Source organism: Triticum dicoccoides, chromosome 4B (genome assembly GCF_002162155.2).
Source record: "Triticum dicoccoides isolate Atlit2015 ecotype Zavitan chromosome 4B, WEW_v2.0, whole genome shotgun sequence".
In the NCBI taxonomy this organism is placed as follows: Eukaryota; Viridiplantae; Streptophyta; class Magnoliopsida; order Poales; family Poaceae; genus Triticum; species Triticum dicoccoides.
The window spans coordinates 681229941-681238735 of record NC_041387.1 but is presented as its reverse complement, the minus strand read 5'-3'; the positions used below and the strand labels follow the sequence as shown (position 1 = coordinate 681238735).

The 8795-nt window shown below is 44.8% G+C and overlaps 1 pseudogene; it reads left to right on the top strand.

Annotated features, from left to right (window-relative positions):
- Nucleotides 1–3861, top strand: part of LOC119293093 — a 4809-nt pseudogene extending 948 nt beyond the window's left edge.
- The last annotated feature ends 4934 nt before the right edge of the window (nucleotides 3862–8795 follow it).

Genomic DNA, 8795 nt, shown 5'->3' with positions numbered 1-8795 from the left:
GGTGTCGTCTTCGTGCTACATGTTTGCACTAGTAGGAGAATAATAGGTTCGAGAGGTCTGCTCTTTCGGACAGCTTCGTCGTTCTGAGTCTGTACAGGTATTTCGTGTTTGTGTTTGCCTGCATGTATGTATATATGATTGTGATTTACTGGTGAGTGGTGAGGAATTTATATACGCATGGTTGTTCACGACGACAAGGATGTCAGTTTGATCTTTCTCTGCACTCCTTCTGTCTAGTTGATGTGTCTCTTTATAAGGAGGTGTACCGAAGTAGAAAAGTGCTCTGTCTATCCCAAAATGTAAGTTAAGTTGGCTTGACACCGAAAAAATAGGACTTACATTTGAGATGCAGCGAGCAATATTTTTGGCCGAACGAGAAATAATCTAGGATGTGTCGGCTGGTGGCCACCGCAGTTCAAACTCTCGTGTGCTCTTGCGCAGCGCACAACGTTACTGCTTGTCTGTTTATCTTTGCCTCTTATTCTGTTTGAGCTAACAAACTTGGCTGATAAGCACGCCACGGCCCCGCTCGCATCGAACATGACATCCCATGTTCACGAGCTGGGCGTGCTCACCGTGGCCATTTCCTAGACCTAGTCATGCACGGCGTGCACAGATCGCGGTCATGCATCTTATTTCATGTGGAAACAAAAGAACTGGGGAAACCGGTCTAGCCAAAATCAGGGTTTAACTACCAGGATGCATACCGTATAGCATAATTGGAAATTGAAACTGCTCCTGGAGGAAGAAAGAGAAACACACGCATTTGTTGAAATATATTGCCCATCTCCCTCCATCAGTTCGGACTTTTGGATGAATTGACTGATGCATGAATTCAATATGGTATCCGAGCCAAGAGGTCTTGAGTTCAAGACCCTGCCTACGCAGTATTAAATAAAATAATTCTACAGTCTACATCGATCCCACGTCGAAGGACTAACATAGACTAGATGTGAGGGGGAGTGTTGAAATATATTGTCCACCTCCCTTCATCGGTTCGGACTTTTGGATGAGTTAGTTGGTGCATGAATTCAATAGCATTGATTTTGTATCTGAATAACTTGCCCGTGCGTAGAAGGCATAACCTGGGGCCTCCCCACCTCAATTCAAGGCTATTCAACTAAATACCCATTATTTTTCTCAAAAACTAAGTATATATAGTGTATATAGTACGTACAAGTATAGAAAATGGGAGTGTATATTTGTTAGGCACCTGAGAAAAAGTATTGCATCATTCACTTTTCATCTGGACCGTCAGGTCTTCATCCAACTGACCAGGAGCTAGCTCCCGGCGACCTGGGGCAGCTGCCCGGGCTGCTCCGGCCATCCTTCAATAAACAATACATAGAAACCATGATTAGTGTTACTAATTACTTGGGCAAATGCTGGGCACTATCGCTGTGTAAAGATTCTGTCCCGGCTCGTTTCGTTGAGCTGGCTGGCTCCGCCACTGCAACTGACCAACACTATTCATCTTCTTCCTCCCTTCCTTCTTTTTCCTCATGCACGCAACACTCCCCTAGCCTGTTCTGCCCCAACCGCCGACCTCCACCACCCGCGGCCGGTGGCCGGTACAGCGCACCGCCTTGTCGCCCTGCCCTTCCCTCTACCCCCCGGCCGGCATAACCGCCTCATTCCTAGCCACTGCCCCTCCCATTCATCTAAATCCCCCCAACCTGCATAAAACCGACGAGACCAGCACCCTCCCCCGACCCCCATTAAGTTTAATCCTCGCCTCCACCTAGCTGGCATGGCCATTAGCCGAACAGCTCACTCCCTCGGCCCAAGGCACACCACGACTGCTATGTGCCAACCATATCAATTCCACTAGCTGGCTGGACCATTTAGCGCGGTTAGTCGCTGCAGGTTCCCTCGACCGGGTACGTTCATTTTTTTTCCTTGGGCATTTTCCCCTCGACGGACTGCACAAGAACGTTGGGCATTTCAAATATAATATATGATGCCTATTTTCTAAAAAAAACATGTTTTGTACACTTTTTTGAATACACGGTGCCATTTTCGAAATACATGTTGTACATTGTTAACGGAAATAAACATTTATCTAAACTACACCGACATTCTTTTACATAGTATAAGCACTTTTTTTAAAATTTTACGAACATTTTTTCGAAACACGTGGATATTTATTTAAACGCCATGCACATTTATGAATTGAAATAAACGGCGTTGACCATTTCTTAAAACAATAGACTGTTGGATTGTTCATTTTTAGCAATATGAGTTTAATTGTTGTTTGTTTTCCAAAATATGGGTTTAATTGCTGTAAAAAAAATCTAGACTGTGGACTATTCTGTAGGTAAAATGGTTCTGGGGCAGTTGGCTTACGAGCTGGCTCGGTCTGGGCCGAGCCATAGCCAAAGCGAGCTGAGCCGCCTGAAGTAGGCTCGTTGGCTGAGCGAACCGAGCCGAGCCGAGCCGATCCTGAGCGAGCCAAAGCTAGGCTCAGATCAAGCTCGGCTCGGCTCGGCTCGTGTCCATGCCTATTCGTGGGTCCCTTCTGGTCCAGAAAAAATTAATCCAAAGATTTTTCTCCGTTTGGACACCGTCTTGAGATTGATTTTTTAAAAAGTAAAAAACAAGCAAAGAAACAACAACTGTCACTGGGCACTAGGTTAGTCCAAAAGATGATATAAAATTACATATAATTGCACATAAAGCATCCAAGATTGATACTATAATATCATAGAACGATAAAAAAATTATAGATACGTTGGAGACGTATCAACTGCATCAGCGGGAGGGGGGCGATCGGCCGCTGAGCTGAGAAGATGACCATTGCCATCGGAGTGGACAAAGGGATCTGCCATTTGCACCACGGCTACAATAAGCCGATTGTCTAGCACAACATCCTGCTTGATCAAAATTTCAAGGCCGTGATAGCCAGTTTTGGCACTGCAACCATGAATATGGCCGGGCTCCAACCGTTGCCAATCAAGGACCTGTCTCTTGGTAACTTTGGTTATGCTCCTCCAGGTATGTTGGGTGATTGTTGCACGCAATCACAATGAAGTTCTTTCTTAACTAGCTTGGTCTTCTAACTAGTGTACTGGTTTTAACTGATTGCTTACTAGCAGAATCTGGTACTGCGGCAATCATGAACCAGCCACAATCACGCAATTCTGCCTTAACTAGTAACTTATTCGTCTAACTAGTACGTACTGATATCAATCGCGGCAAGCCAGGTGACGGAAAAGGTAGACATTTACAGCTTCGGGATGATGCTGCTGGAGCTCATCACCGGACAGGTGGCCAATGGACAATTGGCAATTTGGGCACGTGAGAAATGTGATGAACTGATGGAAAACCATCTGAAAACGTTCGAGATTGCCGTGGACAAGGGCATCCCTGATCAAGCGCAATACATGAAGTAGATGACGGTCATGTTCAGGCTGGCAGTGGATTGCACTATCAAGGATCGGCAGAAAAGGCCGTCCAAGAAGATGGCTCTCAAACGTCTCAACCGCTACGGGCGGCGTACCCCATTCCATGGCCTCCCCACCTGCTATCAACTGTGAGGCCACTGGCTAAACATCTTTGTTAGCTATATATATACTCCGTAGATGTGTAGATAGTGGTTGTAAATTGCAGTTTAGTTTGTATAGTGATTCTATAAAGATTTCATTTTCTGTGTCTGCCTGAAGAAGAATGTATCTACTGTGTCAATCTCCAAGTTTCATGAATTCTCATCCGGCGTGCCATTTTTCTTTCAGATGCATCACCAGTGAGGATGTAGGCAAAATGAATGGGAAAGTGGCATGTGAGCTCAGCTCAGCTGATGAACTGCCATTGGCAGAGTTTATGTTCAGTGGTACGTTGAAGGATGATCAAGGAAAAAAATAGCGCGTTATAGCGGCGCTAATAGCGCGCTATAGCGTTTCTGAAAACTAAACGCTACACTATGCAGATTTCACTCGCTACGGCGCTATTCGCGTTAAATACGGCAATTGCGCGCTATAGCGCGTATCGGCGCTATTTTTTCGACGGTGTTTTTTTTCAGACGAATTTTCATCAGCCAACTATACTTTTGGGTTTTCTGGCCCAGTAACCAAGCATATATCTTCTCCTCCAGCTGTGCGAACCCTAACCAACCTACCGAGCGAGCCCTTCCCAAATCGAACGAGGCGGCGGTGGGAGCGGCGGCCGCCGGTGCTTCGCCCGTCTCCTCCAGCCACGGCCGGCCGCCTCTTGCCGCCTCCTCGGGTCGCCGCATCGCCTCCTCGGGTCACCGTCGCCTCCTCGGGTCTTCGTTGCTGTTATTCTGGACCTTGCTTGTTGGCTGTTTAATTTATCTGTCTATTTTGTTTGTCTGAAATCTGAATGTATGAACTCTGAACAGTGCTATATGCCTATATCTAGACCATGCTTTGTTATCTGAACAATGTTTTAGCCTTGGTTTTAGCTGCTGAAATCTGTCATTTGTGTTGATATATCTGTCATTTGTATGCTATATGCTGAAATCTTAATAATGTTTTGTGATACGCTATTTTGCAAAATAGCGCGCTATTAGCATGCTATTTCGTTTATAGCATTTTTTTGAAGGCTGCGCTATTTCAAATAGCACGCTATTTTTTTCCTTGAGGATGATACGGGAGATCAGATGGGGGGCTCTGCTTTCTTGCTTTGTGTTAGAAGGGAGAGAGAGGGATTGGTGGAATTGTTCGTTGTATTGCTTGAGCCTCGTGGGCATATATATAGGAGTACAATGATCAACTTGGAGTACAAGACAAGCCAGAACTAATCCTAGTCTATCTAGTCTTTCCTAATAATCAATATACTCAACACTTTGTTTGGCAAGAAAAGCTTCAGGATGCCCCAACCAAAGCCGAGGGAGGATCTTGACCTCTACCAGCTGCAAGAGGCGGGCCGGAGGGTTGCAAACGTCCAATTTGAATGCAAGGTACTCCCTTCGTAGAGAAATATAAGATTGTTTAGATTACTAAAATAGTGTTTTAAATGTTTTTATATTTGTTTACGGAGGGAGTACCTAATATACTAGTACTAGTTAACAACCATCCCAATTGTCAAATATGCAGTGTCGTGCTTGCTTCAGAACTGGATACTAATGCTAAAACGTGTTCTTCTCGCCTTAACGATGACAGATTCAGATCAGACTGTTGAATGAGTTGTGAACTCTTTCCAATCCGATGTAATGGATGTCGTATTCGTTGGCCAGACTGTCCAAGTTCCACCAAATCATGGAGATGACGCAGGTGTTTGAAGACAGCTAGATAGAACCATCAGGCGGCTGGAGGAGGTCATGGAATGGGCCACGCCCACCGTAGCGGTTGATCCTGGCGCCCAGTCGATCGGCGAGGCCCAGCTCGAAGCCAAGATTGAGGAGTCGGTCTGTAAGATCAAAAGGGATACTATTGTCTGTGGAATCCCTGTAATTGTAACTCGTCCTGCTGTCGTTTGATCAGAGGAGCTGATGTGTGTAGATGGAAGGTTATGGTCATTTGCTCCTGTTATTGACAAAGTGTTGTGCAGCAAGCTGCATTGCCCATGCGCCATAACAGGCAGCATTGTGCCATCATGTTAATTTTTTTATATTTTTTTAATCAAGTCCAAACATTCAGTTTGCAATCAACGCCGTACCAATGATTGTACTTGTGAAACATTCAATCCATACATAGTATTTGTTCATCCATATGAGCTAGCTACCTAACTGTTTATCACAACACTCACTCAAGACCATAGTACCAGGTTGCTCGACGATCGAGGTTGCGATTAGTGGCGCTTTTGCTTGCGCCTAGTTGGGGTGTGATCCTTAGCCTGAGATCGTTACACCGGTCGCACATGGTCCACGCCACCGTGCACTGGTAGCAGACCACATCGTCTTCATCTTTGAGTGGCCCCGCATCCAGGATCCTCACCTTTCTATCACACTGCCAGTGGGAAAGCCTCATAATCTTGGGGGTCTTCCCAGGGCCGGTCCTGAGATTTCAGGGGCCCGGGGCGAAACTATAATCCGGAGCCCTTCGGGGCCCTTAGTATAATCGTCTAACTAGTAAGCATCATATTAGATATAATTCCACGCACCTCTCCATTACTCATTTCTCTTGAGTAAGGACTATACAAAAAATGTTTTAAAGTTTTACGCAAAGGATATTTAGTGTTTTCTTCTTTCCTTTTAGGCCCATTTTCCACTAATATGTCCCTCGCTTTGTTATCAAGACTACCGTAATAACCGGTTTCTCATGAAAACCTGCATATTCTGCCGCTTTGAATTAAATATAGGCTCGTGATCACTCACATTGGTATCATCCATGTTGATGTCAACATCGTCTTCTATAAGGGTATGACCATCATCTTTCGGAATGGCTTTTGATCAACTGCGAGAACTATCGCCAACTCCTCTTGATTTCTTGAAGTGCTCGTATTGCTCTTATAATATTTTAAAATGATCGTTTTAATGCCTCTTTCTCCTCATCCGCCTCCTTCTTTTTTCTTTTATGACTTGCGGATGGATACTTTCTACCCGGAGCCGACATGACCTTGATGAAATTTAAAGGAACAATTAGCAGAAAGCTAATTAGAATATTAGATTAATTACGTATGATCTTCATCTAATATCATGAAAAAATCTGGTAGGGCATAATATAGTACCTTGTCTCTGTAATCTAATCTGCCTATGTGTGCTCAATCCTCGAAGATTTGATCGCCCAGCCAACAATTCCATATTGACATGTTGATTCGGGAACCAGGATTAAGAAAACCAGGAAGAGCACTGAACACTAGAAGAGAGGGCAGACCGCACGGCAGAGCCGCAGAGGGCACGAGGAGAGATGTACCTACTGGCTGCTGCAGTCCGCGGTCGTCATCTCGTTCCATCGTTCGTCGGACGGTCGGAGGCCGTAGAGACGCAGAGTTGAAGACGACGATTAGACGAACAGAACAGCGGTATCAGCGGAAGAACGACCGAACAATCACGAAGAAAAAGGAAACCGTGAATCCAGCGATTCCTTTCCTGTGCACGTCTTGTGCCTGTACGTGGACGTGGTGCAAACATTAGCAAGGCCCACATCTCTCTCTTTCTTTCCTAGGCTGAGCCGTCGCTGACTTCGCCACTTTGCCTTCATTTTTTATTTTCGCTCGAAGTAATACATATACGTGCACATACCCTGGGAGGGGGCCCCTGACTTTTGGGGGCCCGGGGCGGCCGCCCCGTTCGCCCCCCCTCAGGACCGGCCCTGGGTCTTCCAAGTAACCGCATGGTTGAGAAAGATATCGACGGAGTGGCACGTGGGACAGCTCAGCATAGGCGCCATCGGCAAGACGTCGTGGTCTGGACTGGCTAGTTCCACCAAAGGGTAGCGTGACACCGGGGCTGCTAGTTGTTGTTGCTGCTGCTGGGGGCGCCGGCGGTCTCGTCATCGTCCTGCTAGGCAGCAATGGAAGAAGTGGCACCGCTCAAATCTCTCCATCGCTCTTAGCTTCTTCTGGAGTTGCCGCTCCCTCACTAAGAATCTTGAAACCAAAAAGACAGAATCTTGGTTTCTTAAGCCCTTGCCCCGCATCGCATGACAAGAAAGAAGCGGAGAAATGGAGGTCGCAGGCTCGCAGATCGATTAAGGGATACAACAGCAGTGAAATCTTACCGGTAATATCCCGCGAGTTCCTGGGGAACCCGCGGTCGTCCTCTTCCTCCGGCGGCTGCTTCTCGCACATGTTAAAGCAGCACCCAAATATAGAAGCTAAAGGGCTCATGAGAATTGATTGTCAAATGTGGGAGGAGAGCGTGGACTCTGAAGAGAATTACATCTTGGTGAAATCTTGCGAGGTTTGCGAAGGCTATGTCCAGAGCCAGTTTAAAATTTTTTTTGGCCTCGGGACGATGTAAAATGATTGTTTTTCATACTAAACTTTTATACTTATTTTAAATTATGTGTACCATATTATAGGTGTAATTAATATATTTTCTGTTACTTAGTCAAATAAGAATGTTTTCAAATAATAGTTATATTATTCATTGGTATACAGTTGTTATATCATTAATAATTTTAATTTTACAAAATGAAAATTTTATGATGTACCAAAAAAAATTCTTTATTGTTAAACGATGTAGTATATACACATGTGCATATCTATGCATGTGTTCATACATCTTTTAATATTATTGAATATTATGGTAGAGATTCCTCAATCATATACACACTAACAAATATTTCAATAGTAGTTTCTAGTGTATATTAGGCAGTCATATTCCTGGAAACTTTTAGGGCATAGAAATTGTGACTTGCAAATTGGGTTCAGTAATAGAATCATTGAAGAATAAAAAATGTTGTTGATTGTACTTTTACGAATGATTCAAATGCCTAGCATGGTCATCCAGATTCACTTGTTTTGATTTGATGCAAATGAGATGTCCTACACGTTTATCAAACTAAAAATTGTGCATTGATTTAAACATTGAAATGTATTTATCATAATTTTCGTTATGATACTAAGACAACCATCATAGAGAGAGACTACTGTATTTGATCTCAACTCACCAGTCGAATTGGTTTGCCTATGCCTCCTATAACTTATTAGTATGTGGTGTGAACTTACGCTTTTGAGTATAGTGCTTACTAGTATAAGTTCTTGTTGAGGCCCTTCCTATTGAAGCCCGGGGCTGTCGTCCCTTTTGCCCGACCTATGGGGCAGCTCTGGCTGTGTTAATGGCGAGGGCTCCGATCCAAGGTTGAAGACGACTCCCAGAGGGACATAGTCTATATAACATTCTTCATGGGCACGCTGGAAAGGCCGGCCACAATTGGGCTGGGCCCAAGCAG